Raw genomic sequence first — 12,868 nt, forward strand, 5'->3', positions numbered from 1 at the left:
TCACACACTACTGTGGTCAATAAATCTTAAAATCAGATTTTAAATAAGCTGGTAACACTTTACAATAAGGTTCCATTCGTTAACATCAGTTAATGCATTAGGTATCATGAACTAACAATGAATATTATGTTTTTTACAGCGTTTATTCATCTTTGTTAATGCTAGTTAATAATAAGACAATTGTTCATTTTTAGTTCATGTTATAGTCATAGTGCCTTAATTAATGTTAACATATACAACTTTTGATTTTAATTTTTTTAATTATATGTTGAAATTAACCTTAAACATAATTAATAAATGCTGTAAGTGTGTTGTTCATTGTTACTTCATGTTACTTCATGAACCTTATTGTAAAGTGTTACCAGTTAAGTCATTTTAATCTATTGCACTAGTGTCATTTCCTCATGTCCCTAGAGCTGCATCTTATACATCTTTGACAAAATAAGTGTTAAATAATCAAAAACATATTTTTCCCCCTCCATACAATTAAGTGTTTAGTATTACATTCTCTCAATAGCATGTAAATGTGTAGTTTTGACACTGATAGTGGAGATTTTTTATATGTCCCTTGATTTGATTGTCCACCCGGTTATGTCATGATACTTATACTGTATATTAATATATTAATTGCATATCATGTTATGAAATAATGTCACACTTTGTAGGTGTATATAAGCCATTTAGCAAAATAATGCTGGAGTTATTTGAAGTTTGCAACTTTTCTGTTTTATTTATGTTTTTTGTTTATGTGTGATGTAAGTCTTATGTGGTCAAGCATAACATGTCCACCCTGATATGGAAAGATATGATAAATTAATGTAATTTTAACATTTCAGTATATTTATGTTAACAGAAATAACATCATTTTACAAATATGTTAGCTGGATATCTTTCACAGAGCATGTAGTGGTGAATTCTACCCACTGGATGTCCACCCTATTATAGTCCAACCTGTTATTTTCCACAGTGATGCAGCCCACCTAACCCAATGGACATCTAAAACTGTTAAGTCGTTTAGTCTGACCTCTATGATTTATACAATCTTTAACCTGTCCCTTTAATGATGAAACACAAAGATAATTTTATTTTTCAGTTTTTATTTTTTAGTTTCAAACTAATCCAAAAAATCACCGAATTGCAGGAATTATCCACCTTCTGTAACTTCAAGGTCAAAACATTTACATGATGTAGGCTAGTCGTGAACAGAACAGACTGGCTAGTATTGTTTATGATTGACGCATTACACACCTCAGAAAAACGCGTCATTTATTGATTCACTGTCAACACTGTCAAGTAAATAGTAGTAAATGTAGAGGACAAATTTAACCAACATACGTGATTAAATCACAGCATATGCATTTAAGAAGTCTATTTTGAGGGAATTAATGGGGTAATTACTACAAAATGGGATTAAACATAAGCAACTAGTCAGTTATTGAACGTGAAGTGGTAGAAGGACTTTTGCATTTGTATTCGCTTTGGCTGGCCTCTAATCCCTGGACCGTGTGTTCAGGTACCAAGAGAGGGCAGTGTAGACCCATGAAAAATGTAATGCATGTCATACAATGCCATGAGTGTGAAGCGTCTTCACGTAGCTGAACATGACTCATTGTGATTTATCATACACATGAGACAAGACCTCATGTGACAAATTTTTATTTAGGTTATATAATTTTTATAATATATATATATATACAAGTGATCTGCATGATCTCTCATGCAGGCAGACATATATGCCATTTAACTGTCATTCTTATCAAATGTTTTTTTATTTGAGCTGTGATAATCATTTTTTTTTCTTTTTTTTTCTTTTTTATAATTCCTCCAAAACCGTGATTAGGATATTTTAGTATTAAAACCGTTAAAATGTTTTAAATGATTGAACTCCAAAATGAACTATCACTTATTGCTGCAGATGTGTACCCAATTACAATAAATCATACAATGACATCATTTAGGACATTTTTGAAACTATTGGCTATTACTCAGTTTTTCAGATAAACAAAACCTGTTGAGCATTTTTAGATTGTTCTGTTACTGAAAGTGCACTGAAAAAAAAAAAGAAATTTAACCTAAAAAATGTAAATATAATAGGCCTTAATGTTTTCTTTCAAGTCAAAAAACATTATTTAATGTCACTGAATCAACCTGAATATATACAAAAAATAGTTTTAAGGGTTAGGCTAGATTAGGTAGAAATAGCTCCTTAAAGGAATATTCCGGGTTCAATACAAATTAAGGCCAAAGTATACTTTCGGTCAGACGCGAACGTACAAGACGCGTGACGCAAATCGTCTCGGCTACGTACGTAACCTCGGTTTCCTGAGATGAAGGGAACAAGACATTGCGTTCTGCTTACCCTTATGGGGAGTGTCCTTCTACACGACCTAGTTGAAACCTCTCTACAATAAAGGCAATTGTAATATTGGCTATGGTGTTTGAGCCCCATCATTTTAGGCGTGAGGCTGTCCGCTATAAAAGCAGGCACACAAACACCATTCCTCAGAATTTTCTGACTGAGGGACAAATAGCGCATTGCTCACACCTCAAAGAACTCTGAGTCTTGTGGTGCAGCCAACATTTGCAATGTCTCAGGGAACCGAGGTTACGTACGTAACCGAGATGTTCTCTTATGACTCAGTACACTTGACATGCGTTCTGCTAACACTTATGGGGAACAGAGACCCTTCACGCCACACTACACGACATAACCTTCTAGAGAGGAAACATGACGCCGCAGAATTTTCTGGCGACTGACATGAGTATGCCACAAGTGAGTGACCCTCATGTTGAGCCAGGAGGGGAACACTCAGATGGATATATGAACTGTAGTCATATAGTATGAATTAACCCCTTCACAAACCTACATGAACAATCTGTGCGCACAACACCGTCACATCCTGTGGTCGGACCACAGATTGTGCTCGATCTTTGAAAACACCAGCTCTGACACGCCTGTGAGGACTTGCCACACATTCGCACAGTGGGACAGCAGGCTTATTACTTCATATGAAACAACCTCTATCGTGATCTTTGTGAGAAGATTGTGTATTTCAGCTCATAACACCAGCACGTCTTTGGACGGAACTGTAGAAGACAGAACACCGTTGAAATGGGGTGGCCGACATGCAAATTGGATCGTTTAACCATGTTCAATCGTTTTTAGCACCCAGTCGGAATGGCAGTAACAGCTCGCCATGCATAGGGCAAATTGGAATGTTTATAACATGATATAATGCACCGCTCACCATTTGGAAGTGGTTGCGCATAATATGTGGGCTTTGAAGTGGGAAAGCTCTTTATTGAAAAAGTGTGAACATCTCGTGCATGTGCAACGAGCACTGTACTCTTTTGCAATCTTTGTATGTTCATTACAAGATATAATGCGGCGCTCACCACTGGCGAGCGGTTGTACATAATGTGCTAACTTTATTGCATGTGATTATTGTGAGACACAGTAAACAACATATTGAACAACATTTTGAACAACAATATTCCTTTCCCGACAAACAGCAGTGGGGAAGATGGGAACAGCATTTTGTGTGTCAGGAGCGATTTTGTTGCACAAGGGGGTTTCCCGTTAGCGCGGGGCTTGTGCTGTGGCAGCTGCCTTCATTTATTGAGAAGAGTGGAATCGCTGTGCGAGCGAGCTGAATAGGGCGCGCGCACCAGGATTTTGTCAGTTCGTTATGAACTTCCAGGAAAAGCGGGGCAGATCTGCGGAATGCGGTCGCTTGACGGCATTCAGACTGCATGAACCATTCATCGAGGCAAGATTTTCTGGAGATTACTTGAGACCGAGCTCTTCGACCGCCCTTGAAAGGACGTGAAGCATCTCCTTGTCGGTGGCGTGTGCACGCTCCTTGCCCTCGTTGGGCAGATGCAACGAGAGATGTAAGATCATCCTCAGTGTCAGAACCGCCGAACGTGACGAGGCGGGACAATAGCCTTATAAGGATACAAAACTCCTGCTGAAGCACTGTGGGGAATCAGGAAGCTGAAGCAGTCCGTTCACCAGTAAATGTTTGCTGGAACACTGCAGGGGAGCAGAGAGTCTTCTTGTTGCCATGAAGATCCCGCCCACTGACTCGTGTAAATTGATGGCGAAGTAGTAGAAGGCTTCTAGACGAGAGATGAATCGCTGTCGTGAAAGAAGAAAATTCTGAGAAATGGCGTTTGCGCGCCTGCTTTTATAGTGGGCAGCTTTGCGCCTAAAAGGGCAGGGCTCAAACACCATAGCCAATATTACAATTGCCGTTATTATAGAGAGGTTTCAACTAGGTCATGTAGAAGGACACTCCCCATAAGCATTAGCAGAATGCAATGTCAAGTTTACTGTGTTGTAAGGGCACTCATCTTCAGCAGAGTGCTCGAGCACTGAACGCTTGCAGCCCGATTTTTTCTAACCACGCGTCTTTGAACGCGCAGACTGTGCATGCGCCTGGAATTGTTTGCATGAATTAGTGGATCCACAAGGTGGCAATACTCATATTTGAGCCAGTGCTGTCACAAAGAAATGCTAGAAGAAGACATAATCGCTGGTAAATAACAGGAGACAACAGTAAAAACAACAAGTAGATATGCACATCAAGAGTGTGTGTGTGAGGAGGTCAGGAGATACCTGCATTTGTATAACTTGAGTCTTTAGGAATAGAAAGACATATTTATGGGTCTTAACTCCTGAAGAGAAATTGTCCGGAGTACACTTTGGAGTACACTTTGACAGGCTTACGTTCGACTGTATGCAGACGCTGAGCTTTCGTGTCAAAATTGAAGTAAACTTTGGGATTTAAGCTCAATCAGCAGCATTTGAGGCATAATGCTGATTACAAAAAATAAATAAATAAATCATTTAGACTTGTGCCTCATTTTCTTAAAAAAAATAAAAATAAATAAGAAAAGATAAACCAAAGGTTAGAGTGAGACACTTATGAAGTGAATGGAACCAATTTTTGAAGGGTTTAAAGACATAAATGTAAAGAATATCATTTTATGAAAGGACTTACAATAATTCTTCTGTTAAAACTCATGTATTATTTGAGCTGTAAAGTTTGTTTAATTCATTGTTTTTGCAGGATTCAAGGGTTTACAGCATTACATTATCATGGCAAAAATGTTGAAAAATTGGATATAACTTATTGGAGTTTTATATACTAGGTTTGGGAGGAGCAAGTTCATTTAATCTGACCAATAACATTGCCAGAGTAAGCATACTCCATTCAAAAGTTTGGGGTCACTTGCCTGAAAAATTTCTCATGATCTTAAAAACCTTTTGATCTGAAGGCATATTTTTAAATGTTTGAAATAGTTTTGTAGACAAAAAAATAATTGCGCCAACATATTAATATATTTAATTACAAAACTGGTCAATGGAACAGAGCAGGATCAGTTTCCTCATCAGGTCAACATATGATGTTCTCCCATCACCACAGAACCTGCTGGGTAGGAGAGGATCCCTCATGTCCTTTGTGTTCATCACCTGCAACATTAAGGCACATTTTGACAGGATGTAAGGTGGCTCTTAGCCAAGGATGGTTTACTTGGCACCATAACCAGGTGCTGCGATGTTTGGCCTCAGCATTGGAAGACCAATAAGTTGCCACATGTTCCATCAAAACATTACAAACAAAAGACAACATTCCTCCACCCAGGAGAGCAACCACCAAGAAAAGGTGTTAAAACCAGTCCTCGCCCAGGACAACTTGAAGCTGCTAGAGACTGGAAAATGCTGGCAGATCTTGGTCAATGGCTTATTTTTCCAGCTGAGATTGCCACCACTAACCTTCAACCAGATATTTTCTTGTGGTCTGGATCAGCACATCTTGTTCACCTGGTAGAGTTAACAGTGCCATGGGGGGATGCTGTAGATGATGCGTATGAGAGGAAGAAACTGCGGTATGCTCAACTAGCCACTAAAGTGGAACAGTGAGGATGGAAATTCCAGGTTTACCCAGTGGAAGTGGGTTATCAAGGATTTGTGGCACACTCTACAACCCGGTTTCTCAAAGATGTCGGATTCAGTGGCCAAGAGTTGCATCACACAGCGAAGACCTTATCTGCAGCAGAGAGGAGCAGCAACTGGCTGTGGTTGAGATGGAAAGATTCTGGATGGGGATCTCAAGCACAAGCTGGGCTGAGTTGAGTGGGGGATGGAGGGGGGTGATGCTGTGATGCCAGAATCACCGTCGAGCCCTCTTGAGGTGTCATGGGCTAGTCGATGAAACACTGAGGATGGAAGGTGCCCACTTGAAGACCCCAGAGATGTACCCTACTTAGCTCAATCCAGACGGTTGTCATGCTGATGCGCTGGGGAGGCCGCACTGTGGTTGATCTCCGGAGCCAGCATCTCAGCCGTTGTGTGTGCTGATGCGCCAGGGAGGCAAAATAAGCTGATCCCTGGAGCCAGCATTACACTTCAGCCATTAACACCAGACAGAAGGATATCTACATCATCATATGGAAGGAAGTGCAACTGGATGGAGACGCATATGGACCATTAGTTTACTGTAAAGCTACGTCTTAGTTGGTGCTTATCTTGGCGAGAGCCGAGTTCAAATCAGCATGAAGTTTTAACATCTACTCTCGTATAATGGAAATCATACAAAAAAAAAGTTTTTGAAATGGATGACTTGGACCGAATAATTAAGAAAAGCAGCCGCTAAGTGCCCAGCATATAAATGGGAACTCCTTCAGCACTGTTTAAAAAGCATCCCAGGGTGATACCTCAAGAAGTTGGTTGAGAAAATGCCAAGAGTACATTTATGCAAAATCTAGGCAAAGGGTGGCCACTTTGAAGATGCTAAAATATAACATAGTTTTGATTTATTTTTTATTTTTTTAGTCACAACATAATTCCCATATTTCCATTTCTATTATTCCATAGTTGTGATGACTTTACTATTATTCTAAAATGTGAAAAAAAAAAAAAAAAAAAAAGAATGAGTATGTGACCCTAAACATTTGAACGGTAGTGTATATAAACAGCTGCTTACAGTAACTCAAGTCAAGTCAAGTCAAGTCTTCCGGCATCCCTCCACCTGCCCTTCTCCTCCTATCTATTCATAGGAGGGGGAGAGGAGGGTATTCGAGCTCAGGTCAAGCCTGGAGCCTGGAGCCCTTCGCCCAGGAAAGCGAGCCACACACTATCCTCAAAGCAGGATTACATTAACTTGCAAACTACTGAAACGTCAAATAATTAGTCAGTGATTTTATCACACTAAAATCATGTTAACACATATTGTTTAAGTTTTGAAACATTCTAAGTGAGTATTTTGACGTTGACGGATTGGCCCCATTCACTTCCATTGTAAGTGCCTCACTGTAACCCAGATTTTTTTTTTTTTAAGAAAAAGAGGGACAAGTTAAAATTAATTTTGATTTTGAAACTGTCCAATTTGTGTCTGATCAGGCTATAGAGAGGGGTGGCAGGGAGTGAAGCACCTCTGTCAGTATCTGTCACAGTGAAGAATGTGAGTTGAGTTTCTGTGTAATTGGCGGGTGTGATTACCACTCCACACTCACCGTTTCATAATGCCGCTGTCCTGACAGAGAGGTGAGTCACCGTGTAAGGCTGCACCTTCCCTGCCAGGACGCGGCGCCACAGATTGGCCCACAGACTGACCGAGCTTGCACACTTCTGCGGCACCAGTCTGTGAGCCGACACCGTCACCTCGACGTGTTTTTTTGTTCTCCGTCGCTTTGTCTTGAGTCTCTGTTGTTTGTGTGAAAATCTTCCTCTCAGCGTTACGCCCCCTCTCAGGCAGGCGGGTGTTAACGGGAGCCGCTGAGACGGAGACTCTCTCATGCTGTTTATGGCGAGGTAATGGATAGCATCTCACTCCATGTGAACAAAGGGCTGAAAACAGCCTTGTGTTCTTTGGGGTCTCTGCTCCTTTGAGTGATTCATCGAGCTACTTTAATTAGGATAAAATGCAGTGTTTTCAGCAAAATGCTGCATAGATGTGTTAAGTTGAATCTAATTAGTGGTACACTCTAGATAACCTTTCTAGGGTTGAGTCCTTCTCAAGGAATTATTGTGCTGCATGAGATGACAGTTTTAAATGTAATGTGTGTGAAATTGGCTTGGTGTTTGCACCCACTCATAGAGGATCGAGAAGAATATAACAACTAGCTGTCTTTGTGCTTGAGAACTAACTCAATGCTGTTAACTCTAAGGAGTTTCTCATTCTGTCTTCTTACACACAGACAAACAGACATACAGTGGACTGTAATTTATTGTCTCTAAAATGTTAATACCTGTATGGCCATAAGCATTACTCATGAATTCTTGATAAGCGCCATGACAATCTCATCACCTAAAATGTTAATGAGGTGAGATTACTTCGGGGCGGCAAGGTCCCTGTCAGCAACTGAAGAAATTGCATGGATGAGCTGAATTTATAGGACTTTCTGACTATAACAAGACAAGCAAAGGGCACATGTATCTTTTCAGGTTGATGAAGAATAGAGATAATGAATCGCACCAAGTGCATTTAGATAATGAATTATTTGTATAATGTAATGTTTTTGCCACACCTTTCATCTGAGATGTGGCAACATACAGTTCATTAATCTCCTCCTGTCAGATCTACTCTATTTGTGATCTAAACATGGCATTCTCCACATGTCCTGAGAGTTTTTCATCATTAGCTTCCATCATCTAATGTAGAAAACATTCATCCATTCTTATGTATATTATCAGTAGCTCTAAAATGTCAGCATCCTTGTGAGTATAGATGTGCGAGTTGGTGATGGTGAATATTGTCCAGGGAACTTTTCGTGGATTATTCAAATGCTACATTGTATTCATAATGTTCCAGTTCGATGAACTCAGCATATCCATCACCGTTTCATTTCCATTGTTTTAAACCTCTTCTCCCACACGTTTTCACATATTCACAGTTGTCACTCCTTCGTGTCAGTAGCACTTTCTTTGCTGAAGGCATTTGTTACCTTATATGTATCCTGTTGAATTATGTAGCTCTATCTTCAACCTTCTGATTGCATAAACTATAAATTGTATTATGCACATGTACTGAGTTGACCTGTTGGAATGCATTCCTCATCTTTTAAAACAAATTTTGACTTAGGTATTAAAAAACAAATCAAAAACAACTCTTTTCTGTGCTGCTTTCAGGTGTTGGATGAAGAGATAACCTGGAGCACTGGAATGACGTGACTTTACTCTCCTTCTTTGCTGCAATTAAGTGGAAGTCTTTTGAAAGAAGCTGCAATCCCTCATCCTCAAACACCTCTCCACCACCTGTCTATTTAATCAAATATCTAAGCAAATGTTTGCAGATGAATGAAGCTTTGAGTGAGAATCACGTTTGAGCAGTGCTTGAAGTGGGCGGGTACTCACCGGTACGCAGTACCTGCACTTCTATAATTTGTTCTACAGAGTACCGGCAGTTTTTCTTGAGTACCACCACTTCTCAGAGTCTCGCGGTATGGTGTAATTTTTTTACTGATTGCAAGTAATTTTTTTTCTCCCCTTTTCTCCCCAATTTGGAATGCCCAATTCCCAATGCGCTCTAAGTCCTCGTGGTGGCGTAGTGACTCGCCTTAATCTGGGTGGCGGAGGAGGAATCTCAGTTGCCTCTGCGTCTGAGACCATCAATCCGTGCATCTTATCACATGGCTTGTTGAGCGCATTACCATGGAAACGTAGCGCATGTGGAGGCCCACGCTATTCTCCACGGCATCTAAGCACAACTCAACACGTGCCCCACCGAGAGCGAGAACCATACATTATAACGACCACGAGGAGGTTACCCCATGTGAATCTACCCTGCCTAGCAACCAGGTCAATTTGGTTGCTTAGGAGACCTGGCTAGAGTCACTCTGCACGCCCTGGATTCGAACTCGCAACTCCAGGGGTGGTAGTCAACGTCAATACTCGCTGAGCTACACAAGCCCTCGAATGCAAGTCATTTTGATAAAATCGCATCACAGTCTAAACATCTGAGCGCTCTCTGCACAAAACTCAGCACAGCGGTGAGTTTCACAACACTCGGCAGCGCATCATGTTTAAGCTTGTCTGGGCTTAGTTCAGTTACTCTGACTGCTCTCCAAAACACCAAAGCACATTTTATCACGTCTTATTCAACCAAATGTATTTATGCATATTGCTTACCTGCTGGGTGCAGTGAAAACTACAGACTTAAAAAAAATACATCACAGCTGTCGTGATGTCAGCTCTTATGCACAACCCTTTTCAATAAAAGAAAAAGCAACGATGAAAACCTAACCTTCAAAGAAAATACACAGAAATGTGTGCTTTTATTCTCCATTCTTCAAGTGTTAAACACACGTGCCTAATTAATTCATAGTCATAGTCATAATGCTTGTTAAATCTGTAGTTTCAGTGAATCTGCATGCATGCATATATCCTGATTGTGTTTGGTTCTATATACAAATGTGTGTCAAAATTCTCAACCCAAAACATCATCAAATCAGTTTGCTTTCCGTTTTCCCCTTTTTTGAATGGGAGGATAATAGAGAAAAGGAAGAACAAACCTTGCTTTTTTCAGTTTTACATTTATTTTATGTAAAAAGACAGTGCTATATTAGATTAGCATTGTTTCCCTATGTGGGTTCAAATTGTCAAAGACACAAACTTTTACAGATCAAACTCTTTTAACTCAGTTTTCATAAACAAAAACCTTAGATAATCTGGCAACCCTTTAAGAAATTAGTTGAGGAGCCCTGTCATTTAGTTCAAGCTTTCAAATTTATTTATTTAATTTATATAAACATATTTTGTGAACAAAATCAAAGATAATTTTATTTACCAAAAGAATCTAGTGTAATACTAACAAAGAGAGTATCTGCACTTTTTTCTTCCACTTCAAACACATGCTTTTGAGGCCTTGGAAGAGTGTGATGGAATCTGGTCAGGAAAAAACAGGTCTAGGTTATGCTCAGGTGCAAAATTACACTTTAAGGTGAAAAGAATGTGTCTGTGTGCTGAATTGATTTTGATGCATTAATCTTACAGGTGAAAATGTCAGTTTAGACCTTGGTGAGAGCTTTGAAGTATATCATCCGAGTATTGATTGATATTTCTCATGATTCAGTGGGCTTTTTGCAGGGAGGTGATGTCATGAGTTTTAAGTTATATCCTTTAATTATATATCAGCACCAGTGGATCTTGGTTACACATGTGAACAATATTATAACATTTATTTAAACTCGGAAACATTTTATACTTGCCGATTAAGTGGGGAGCCAGAAAAAGTTGCTATTAGACCTCAATACTCCTCAGTGTGTTTTATTAAAGGGATAGTTTAAACAAAAATTAAAAAGTTCTGTCATAATTTACTCTGCCCTATGTTGCTCCAAACCTACAGTATATGATGTCTAATGTGGAACACAAAAGGAGATGTTTTTAATGAATATAATAATACTTTTGAAGTACAGAGTCATGTGACAAAACAACATGGTGCAGATCACAGTGGAGTTTGTCTTTGGTAGAAACACCAACAAAACTACATCTGGTAAGAAACCTCATTAAGTTTTTACACTGAACCCTGTTTGAGTTAAAAGATTGGAGTCTCTAGTTTATTCTAAAATGGCATTTTTTAAATGTGAAAAATCACAAAACGCCACGTTGCTATACACAATGTACACGTATGTGTACTTTAGCACATTTTTTTCCTTAGAAATCCTATATTTACTATGTATTCTCACATAATCAGTGGGTTCATCCAAAAGCTGAAAAATGTTGCTTTCAGGGGCTTTATATGGAGTTTGAATAAAAATAAGGTGCATTTCGAACTGTTCTGAGACCAGTGCAGACAGACAGCACACTGGAGGTTAAGTCATTCACTAAACTGGGGGCAGGGAGCATCCTATAGCTTTCTATGCAGCCAAGTGCATTCACTCCTAAAATCTGACCAAAAGCTCAGTTTCAGGCTGCAGATGATATTGGGACCACTCAACATGTTTGGCAGACATGGGATAATTGTAATCATTACGTAGATTCAAAAATTACAATGTACAATTTTATTTTAACATAACTGCTGATGATTGGATGATGCTGGCCATTACTTTGAATCAGAATTAATTATGCTAATTTCTGTAACATCTGAAAAACATGAATAAACAATACTCCTGGAAACATAATAAACAATTTGTTCATGAAAAAAATTATGACTCTCTATAGCTTGGTATTACTTAAAATTTCACATCTTAGTCCTGCTGTCCACATACATGTGGACATCAATTTTTAGGAAACCTATTTGGTCTTGAAATTATTATTATTATTATTATTATTATTATTATTATTTGGCATGTTTATTAGGTGCTACTAGTTACAAATCAAAGAATGAAATGGAAAATACACAGCAGTCACACTCAGGTCTTAGGAGGTTAAAAAAGGACCCAAAAGTGTCAGAAAAGTAGTCCATACATTTTGTATACATGATGTTTTGGTGATAAACAACCTGAAATTTAGGTCAATTTTCAGCAAAAATCTTGACGTCCATTCGTTCACAGTGGCATGCGTGTTCATACGAAAACTTGAGTTGATTTTTGGGGTCGTTTTTTTTTTAAGCTTTAAAATTGAGACACTACCTACTGGCATTGTATTGCAAAGATGGTCTGTGATATTCATTAAGACATCTCCTTTTGTGTTTTGCATAAAAAGAAAGTCAATAATGACAGAATTTTCATTTTTGGGTGAACTATTCCTTTAAAGCAAATATGAAAATGTACTTCTAAAAAATATAAACCTTTAGTACAGTAGGTTGTTCCATTTTTTAATCATTCAGTCATCAAGACATGAAAAGGTTACTGCAGTCTAACAGTAAAAAGAGACAATTGACAAGTATTGAAATTGAATGAAATTCAAATGAAATTCACTGCC

This window comes from Myxocyprinus asiaticus, chromosome 6 (assembly GCF_019703515.2).
Source record: "Myxocyprinus asiaticus isolate MX2 ecotype Aquarium Trade chromosome 6, UBuf_Myxa_2, whole genome shotgun sequence".
NCBI classification, from domain to species: domain Eukaryota; kingdom Metazoa; phylum Chordata; class Actinopteri; order Cypriniformes; family Catostomidae; genus Myxocyprinus; species Myxocyprinus asiaticus.